Raw genomic sequence first — 10064 nt, forward strand, 5'->3', positions numbered from 1 at the left:
ACAGGAATCCAACCATATAACAAACAAAACATGACCTCTAGTGCCTGTGATTATTACCGTATACACCTTGTAAAACATCAGTTACTCTAGGAAAACGACGTCAATCATAATTTACTGTATGAAACATTGTAAAACATCAGTTACTCTATAAAAACGACGTCAGTCATAATTTACTGTGTAACACATTGTAAAACATCAGTTATTCTATGAAAATAATGTAAAACACAAATCACTGTATCAAACAATTTTGAGCCTTAATATTTGTTAAAAACCAACATAATGTCAAACATACATTTCTGTGTAAAATAGTGCTGAGAATAAATTACTGTATAAAAACCAATGTTACACATTATTATCTGGGTAAAAACAATGTTAAACGTACAATACTGAATAAAAAGAAAAATTTCTGTTTGTTGCATTCACATAATAAAGTTTTATTGAATTGAATTGAATTGAATTGAAAACCAATGAAAAACGTGAATGCGTGATATATTGTGTAAATAAATTCCATCTCACACGGTAGAAATGAATATGTAAAGCGTTTAGAGAACGTCAAGCGCTATATAAATCTCCCATATAAATAAATAAATAAAACATCAATCGATGCGTGCAAGTGCTGTAAGGTAAGTTCCCAGGGCGTTTCAAATTTGTGACCCTCCACCACGAAATGAGTCGCATGTCACCTTTGCATGATTTTCATATTTGTACATTTTCTTAAAGAGGTTTTTATGCTCTATCCAGTGGTGAAACCCGTTTTAGAAAAGAGCGAAAACTGTTTGAGTTATGAGTCTGTGACTAAGGTGACCCTCACACTGTTACCGGACACTCCCCGGACTTATATCAAGCCTAGCGCAGAACCGCGCGAGGTGACATGCGACTCATTTTGTGGTGGAGGGTCACATTTAGTTGCGGAAAGGTCAACCAAGGAGTTACACACAGGTTTTCTGATAGTGTGTAGCAGTCTCGCGGACTCCCCAGGCTGCTGGCGGTACATCCCGCTTGGTGACCGCCTGCAGACAGCACTTCCACACACCATCGACCAACACGTAGTCACACGTGCGAGCCTGTTGATATTGCCCACACACCGTGACACAGTCTTCCTTTGACGTGACGAGAGAGTCAATGTTGTACATGGAGATGAAATAGTCAGGGTACGTCAGGAGAGTTGTTTGGAGGTCCGCTTGGGCACATCCTGTGCAGACAGATATTTTGGGTTATGACACCTCTGCCTCCCTGTGTGTGTGTGTGTGTGTGTGTGTGTGTGTGTGTGTGTGTGTGTGTGTGTGTGTGTGTGTGTGTGTGTATGTGTGTGTGTGTGTGTGTTTATTCTCAAGCAAGTAAACAAATCAAACCAAAAGAATAATAGATATTTGGCAAGAAACAACACTGTGTTTTATCGAATGATTCTATAAATTGGAACTGAAAATTCCACCGGAACTGGTCAGATTATAACCATAAACCAAGTCGCGACAAGGGACATCAAAACATTTAGTCAATTTGTCGACCTGAAACTAAAGGACAAAAGTGATTTAACATTCTATGGTAGAGGCACCTTTGTGCCAATAAGGTACAGAGATTGCAGTCAGTGAGTGTACTAAAACGATTTAACATAGCATTCTTTTGTTGTGTGAGAACTTTTAAACTGTTTATATTCATGAGGTCAGGTGAGTGAGGTCAGCGTGTCAGCGTCAATCCCGTCTCTACTTGAGCTGTTCCTTTCACCTTGTTCGCAGGGTCTCTTCAATCATTAATTTGGTTGAAATTAGCCGGTAATAAAACCGTTATTTCTAATACGCTTACTGTTACCATGGGATGGCAGACAAGTCTCGAAAATGATACCAACATTCGCCTGTCGACTCATATTAATATCCATTTCCTCGATATGTCTGTTATCACTGGCTAACAGTCAGTATATTAGAAATCACTCATCTAAATTTCAGCCAAAGAGTGTACTTAAGTGACTCAACAAACTATCGGAAATCTTATCTTATTTTAGGTTATTTCATCTTATCTTACAGAGTAGCTTGAGAGAGCCACTTTTGAGTCACTTTAGTACACTCTTTAGCTGAAATTTGGATGAGTTATTTCTAATTTATTCCTCCCTCTGCTTCTTTACCTCTGTAAACTTGTAGAGCTAGTTATTTTTCGATAAACACCCAGCAACCAAACAAATAACGACCTAGCAACAGCCTGAATCCCCGATAGCGCAATGGGTTGAGAAGCTGTTCTGCGTCGGTACTACTTTTGCGACTGAAAAGTTCCGAACGCTCTAATGTACGAAGTATACATCTCTGGAGCAAACAATACAAACATACCGCATTTAAATTAACAACTACAGGCTTGAACACATGAATCTCCATATAAAATCCATGAGTTTGGTTGTTTTCTGAATCTAGGTCTGCTGTGCACAAACGTTCATCACAAGCAAATTCCCAAGGCAAGTAACTCTCATACTTTGTCTAGCGACAAGAGTAGTTCCCCTTTCAAATTTCTTTTCACTCAGTTTCTTCGACAACAGACTGCAATCCGACGGTCAGTTTTCAACAATATTTCATTTAATAAACAGATCAACTGTGTTATTATCACACAGAGACACAACTGTGTTATTATCACACAGAGACACAACTGTTCTATTATCGAAAGACACAGACACAACTGCACACATCTCATCAATTTAAACAACATAAAGCGGTTCATACACTATTTTCCCCAGAAAACTGAACTTCATACAGTTTTTAACGTTGGAACACGGGTGCAAAAGTTCGTCTGCTAGTCCCATTTGACGAAAGAACATTATCCTAAGCGATACCAAAACATATACAGAACACACAATATCTGCCTTTGCCGCCACAGCAGAATACCAGCATATCTGTGTACTTGATTTTAGTCCAAAATAGGAAAACTGACAAGAAGTGTTAACAGAATGGAATGATTTGCACGGAACTATACAACCGCGCATTAATCGATCGCCTGCGCAGGTTGACTGGTTGAGTGAATAGGATTCGATCAAACTTTCGCAAAAAAACTCCTCTTTTCTTTGAATAACTGAAGAAAGGAGGAATAAAGAGGTTACACACCTCGTCTCAGTGATTATAAAAAATAATGGTCTCAGTTCGCGGTCATGAAAAAGCTCGCTAAAGCTCGTATTTTTCATTATCCGCTAACTTCGACCATTATTTTTAATAATCACTGAGACTCGGCATGTAACCTCTACATACTGATTGTTAGCAAGCCATAAAGACATGTGGAGAAAATGGATATTAACATGAGTCTTTTTTTTTTCTTTTTTTTCAAACTATGAGAAAATTACCTTCAAGACAAAATCCATTGGAGTTGGAGAAGTAGTATCCGGGCGAGCAGAGACACCTGCCGGCGAAACACTCGGACAGGGGAACACCGCACTCTGCGTCACTGCTGCATTCTCTCTCCAGCCATTCTGAGAGATAAGGTGAGGTGAGGTGAGGTGAGGTGAGGTGAGGTGAGGGTAAGGGAAAGGTAAGGTAAGGTAAGGTAAGGTAAGGTAAGGTAAGGTATGGTAAGGTATGGTATGGTATGATATGGTATGGTATGGTATGGTATGGTATGGTATGATATGATATGATATGACCAGACCAGACCAGACACGGCAAGACAAGACAAGACGAGACGAGACGAGACGAGACGAGACGGGACGGGACAAGACGAGACGAGACGAGACGAGACGAGATGAGATTAGTTATCGTTAGATGTGGCTTATACGCCTTGATCTGATATAATTCCTCCTTTCAAATCATTGTGACTGACAAACGTGGATATCACAGCTACATCTTAAACACATTTTAAACAATAACGATTTGATTGCGTTTTGTTTTGGACAGTTTTATGCACCGTTTTCAAAATAAACAAGAGTACACGACAGGCTCTTCTGAAAAGCTCCAGTCGGCAGCTGTTAAGAAATGTCACTTCTTAGAGTTCTCTTAAAGGTCCCGGGCAGTCAAGATTGTTGCATACCAATGACAAGTGTGCATAATGGTACTGTCAACCTAGAAAAGTAACGTTAGAAATTAGAATGTCGTTATTTGATTTGGCGCCGCATTCTATAACCTCTCCTCGGAAACTCGACTGGTCGTTTTGTGAACGATGGACATGGAACTCATCAGAATTTCAAGGAATTGTTTTTTTGCTTTCACTGTTCCGGCTAAAAGACTTGCGATTATGTAACCATGCGTGAGTCGCAAGATCAATGCAGGAATGATGGAATCTCTTTCAAATTGTTGTGAAAGTTATCAAGTCAAAAAAAGTCGGCGAGGTTCCTTTTTGCTATTTGTTGCTCAGCTTTTAACCATACCAGGGGAAATAATTATCTAGCTCCGCTGTTTTAGAAGTGACCGTCTGAAGATGGTGCCCGTAATTCGATGATTCACTTCCTGCACGATATATCTTGGGCTATGACGACTTTCTGGTAAATAGGGTGCTGGTTTCAGTTTCGCCATGTGACCAGTGAAAACGCAATAAACGCAGTGATTTACGCTGCAACAGCCCAGAGGCAATTTAAACCTAACCCAACGATGAGAGAGAGAGAGAGAGAGAGAGAGAGAGAGAGAGAGAGAGAGAGAGAGAGAGAGAGAGAGAGAGAGAGAGAGAGAGAGAGAGAGAGAGTTGAACGATGTACATGTTATGTTTTGTTTTGCTTCACTTTTGACGTCGTTCATGTTGTTTTTGGTTTTTGTAAGTTTTGTTTCGCACTATGGCGGCCATATGGTTGGTTTTAAATTAGCATCTTACAATATTTCACCAAACAGTTCTGGAATCGCTGATGACTTAGTTTTTGCTTTGCTTTTCTTTCCTTTCTGAAACAGGCTTGGGGAAACCCAGTGTCGTACGCGTGCATTAGTTCTTTCAGCCGAATTTCAGTGAATATATGAAATGAACTCAAAGGTGATTTCCTGTGTTTCTTTAATATTTTATATTAAGTTTAAAATAAAAATAACCGATTACTTGAATACCCACTCATACAGTATGGCTCGGTGCCAATCGATTTTAACACACACACACACACACACACACACACACACACACACACACACACACACACACACACACACGTACACACACACACACACACACACACACACACACACACACACGTGCACGTACACACACACACACACACACACACACACACACACACACACACACACACAAACACACCAAGGGCGGATCCAGGATCTTGAGGGCGCAAACGTAGGGGGGTCCGGAATTATTTCTTTTCAAGGAAGCAAAATGCTGCAATTTAGGGCCACCTGAGCTCAGAAACTGTCATTTAATCATCTCTCTCTCTATCTCTCTCTCTCTTTTTTTCCCCTGAAGGGGAGGGGGGGCCGGGCCCCCTTAGCCCCACCCCCTAAATCCGCCACTACACACACACACACACAGACACACACACTGCACACACACACACACACACACACACTGCACACACACACACACACACACTGCACACACACACACACACACACACACACTGCACACACACACACACACACACACAAACACACAATCGATGATTCTGACAAAAGGGTTTCACTGTCCACTTACCAAAGTTACTTGTGATGTACATAGAAGTAGAAGCCGTCCAGTTCCTCTGACTCGCTGACGTCATCACCAGTGTATGGCCTCGACACGTAGTGCCTAATGACGTCACTGTGACGGTGAACATGACGCAAGCTGGTGTCTTGCAGCAAATGCGTGCACAGCCAATTGCTGACCCTGCCTCGCTCTCAAACAGCAGGTTTTCAGGAAAAATATAGTTTTCTTGGGCTGCTCTCTTTTTCAACACCATCTGTTTAACACTTTCGATGATATGTACTAACACCAGACACACGAGACACATCATGAGAGTGCTGGTTAGCTTCATCGTGATCACGTGAGACTTCAGTTGCGTGGCAACGTTTACGAGTTTCAGGGGATTCTGTTTCTACTGTTTCACTCTTTTTAGCAGCAGATATAATTCTTATCGCGATTGCATGAAAGTTCAGCTAGTTTGACCACAATGTACGATCTTCTAATGAAAGAAAAGCGTTTCAGTCTGATTCTGTTGCTACTGTTTCAGTCTTTCAAGCAGCAGCTATTTATTTCTCATCGCAATTGAATGAGCGGTCAGCTAGTTTGAGCACAGTTTACGATGTTCTGAGCAAAGAAAGGCGTTTGAGTCTGATGTTATTCTGTCAGTCTTGGGCGCAGCAGATATGAACACCATGGTAATAAGCAGACAGCGTGACGAGTCTGCGTTTGAGGCTGATAATTTTATAATTCCATCCCATGTCGTGTTTTACAGGTCAACACAAAAGACACATGCATAAAAGATTGTTTTTTTAATGAAGGCCGGTGTTTGCGCCAAATATCACGGTCGTCACATGTGCCAGCAACATCGAGCGAGCAACCTTAACCAATCAGTGCCAGCAACATCGAGCGAGCAACCTTAACCAATCAGTGCCAGCAACATCGAGCGAGCAACCTTAACCAATCAGTGCCAGCAACATCGAGCGAGCAACGTTAACCAATCAGTGCCAGCAACATCGAGCGAGCAACCTTAACCAATCAGTGCCAGCAACATCGAGCGAGCAACCTTAACCAATCAGTGCCAGCAACATCGAGCGAGCAACCTTAACCAATCAGTGCCAGCAACATCGAGCGAGCAACCTTAACCAATCAGTGCCAGCAACATCGAGCGAGCAACCTTTACCAATCAGTGCCAGCAACATCGAGCGAGCAACCTTAACCAATCAGTGCCAGCAACATCGAGCGAGCAACCTTAACCAATCAGTGCCAGCAACATCGAGCGAGCAACCTTAACCAATCAGTGCCAGCAACATCGAGCGAGCAACCTTAACCAATCAGTGCCAGAGCATTCAGAACACAAGACAAATTTGCACAAATTTGCGGTTACCAGACTTTTCATTTTTAGAAAGAACACGTCCTAGTTTGGGTCGTCTTATTTTAAAGATTTTCTTCATTGAGTACGTAGTCTTTCTTTATATCATATTGATTGCCTCCCTTGATTTTCATTTATGAAAAATTCTGAGGGAAAAAAACTAACTTAAAAGCAATGCAATACAGAAATTTGATTAATTTCCCTATTCATCTTTATCTTTTGCGGATATGTCTCTGCAATATTACTGTTTTGGAAAAGAGCGGTTACGATTATCTCCCTTGATCAAACATTTTCGACGATTTAGGAGTATTTATGAGGGCATATGAAGAACAATAACTAACACAATTACTGAATTCATTCAAATTACTGAATTCATTGATTCAAGCTTGATGATGATGATGGCATTAACTTGTGGATCATCCACATAATGAAAGCAAATTATGCATTTAAAGAGTCAAGGATGTCTTGAATTCATCTCTTATACTCACAGTCCAAACAGAAAGAAAAAAACTTGGAACTTTCAGACATGTACAAGTACATGTCATATGTTCACGTACTACAGTACACGAAGAAGCGTTAAGTAAATATCTGGCAACACTTCGAAGAAGAAAGACCTCTTTCTCCTGAAACATTGGGGGTTAGGCTCACATTAGGGAAGCAAAGCAATTATTTTTTATTCGTCTACAAATACAAAGTAGAAATCATTTTTCTTAAAAACTTTCACAATAAAATTCAAGGGAGGCAATTACTATAATAAAAACAAGGAAACTGTGCAGATTCAATGAAGTAAATCTTTTAAATAAGATACCATCTGGACTATAACTTTTTTTTAAATAGTTTTCTTTTCAGTGTGTGTTCTTTTTAAATATGTATGGTAGCCGCAACATTGTGTAAGATTAACGAAACGATAGCAATGAACGTCTTGCAGACTAGCCGAGTGAAGGGCGGTTTACAAGCTGTGGGCAGTGACATTATGGATGTACAAGAAAACATCAGATATTTTCATATCACTTCTAGAGAACCTCTGGGGGTGGGGGTGAGAGAGAGAGAGAGAGAGAGAGAGAGAGACAGAGAGAGAGAGACAGAGACAGAGAGAGACAGAAAGAGAGAGAGAATTGAATTGAATTGAATTGAATTTTATTTAACAAGGATTAAGATTTAAGAGAGACAGAGACAGAGACAGAGAGAGAGAGAGGGGGGGACTGGAGAGAGAGAGAGGGGAAGAGAAAAAGAGAGAGAGAGGGGGAGAGAGGGGGGGAGAAAGGGAGGGAGAAAGGGAGAGAAAGAGGGACAGAGAGAGAAAGAGAGAGATAGAAAGAGAGAGAGACAGAGAGAGAGAGACAGAGAGAGAGAGAGAGACAGAGAGAGGCAGAGACAGAGAGAGGCAGAGACAGAGAGAGAGACAGAGAGAGAGACAGAGACAGAGACAGAATCAGAAACACAGACAGACAAACATTTTTTTAAATTATTATTAATATTATTAATTCCCCTTCCATACATAAACTAACTGTTTGGGATAAATGTGATTGTTCTTTCCAGTGACATGCAAACTATGTTCAGTTGAAAGATGTTCCGATTTGTTTGATTATCAGTTTTGGGTCGTTTAAACGTGGGAACCTTGGTTTCGTGAATTTGACATTGGGAGATATCTGTAGGTGTTTTTAGGTTCCACTGTGCAGACACTACCTCATAGAAAAACCAATCTGTTTGCTGAATGGTTGGGGAATGGATGGCCTTTCCAGTCATGTAATTTCTTTTACAAAAAACGGTCTCGTCACAAAGATCTGCACTTAAAGGTATTTGTCTAGGTTTTTTTTTATGACAGGTAGTGTAGTTGTATAGAATCGTACGGGATTTCAATGTGAGCCTCGACACGCTTCTCGGGTGCGCTGCAACATTTATACAAGGGACATGCATGGAAGACTTGTCTGAAAACATATTTTCCTCCGTGAAAAGACGGGTCTCTAAATTCGTCAGCAGAATCGAACGGGTAATGTATCCGGAAAAACTGGTTTACCAAGGGGACGCGTACAGCGTTACCAGCACTGAACTAGAGTTAATTGCTATACGTGAGTTGGGTAAGTATATTAATTAAATGAAAATTTATTACTAAAATTTTGGAATATAACATATTTATATGTTTTTGGAATCAGGAAATGATGAACAATAAGATGAACGTAAATTTGGATTGTTTAAAAAAAAAAAAATTTAATTACAATTTTTAGATTTTTAATGACCAAAGTCATCAATTAATTTTTAAGCCAACAAGCTGAAATGCAATACCAAAGTCCGGCCTTCGTCGAAGATTGCTTTACAAAAATTTCAATCAATTTGATTGAAAAATGAGGGTGCGACAATGCCGCCTCAACTTTTACAAAAAGCCGGATATGACGTCATCAAAGACATCAATCCAAAAAATGAAAAAAACATCTAGGGATTTCATACCCAGGAACTCTCATGTAAAATTTCATAAGATCGGTCCAGTAGTTTACTCTGAATCGCTCTACACACACACACACAGACACACACACGTACACCAAGGACTGGGTGGCCGAGTGGTAACGCACTTGCGCTCGGAAGCGAGAGGTTGCAAGTTCGTCCCTGGGTCAGGGCGTTAGCAATTTTCTCCCCCCTTTCCTAACCTAGGTGGTGGGTTCAAGTGCTAGTCTTTCGGATGAGACGAAAAACCGAGGTCCCTTCGTGTACACTACATTGGGGTATGCACGTTAAAGATCCCACGATTGACAAAAGGGTCTTTCCTGGCAAAATTGTATAGGCATAGATAAAAAATGTCCACCAAAATACCTGTGTGACTTGGAATAATAGGCCGTGAAAAGTAGGATATGCGCCGAAATGGCTGCGATCTGCTGGTTGATGTGAATGCGTGATGTATTGTGTAAAAAATTTCATCTCACACGGCATAAATAGATCCCTGCGCCTTAAGTCCGAGTCTGGAGATACGCGCGCGATATAAGACTTCATATAACATACACATACACCACGACGACCCTCGTCTCGATTCCCCCTCTATATTAAAACATTTAGTCAAAACTTGACTAAATGTAAAAAGATGACATCAAATAGTCACAAGCAATTTAACATCCAATATATGCAGACATAAAAAAGAGACAGAGAGAAGAATAAGAATAAG

Source organism: Littorina saxatilis, linkage group LG9 (assembly GCF_037325665.1).
Source record: "Littorina saxatilis isolate snail1 linkage group LG9, US_GU_Lsax_2.0, whole genome shotgun sequence".
Lineage (NCBI taxonomy): Eukaryota > Metazoa > Mollusca > Gastropoda > Littorinimorpha > Littorinidae > Littorina > Littorina saxatilis.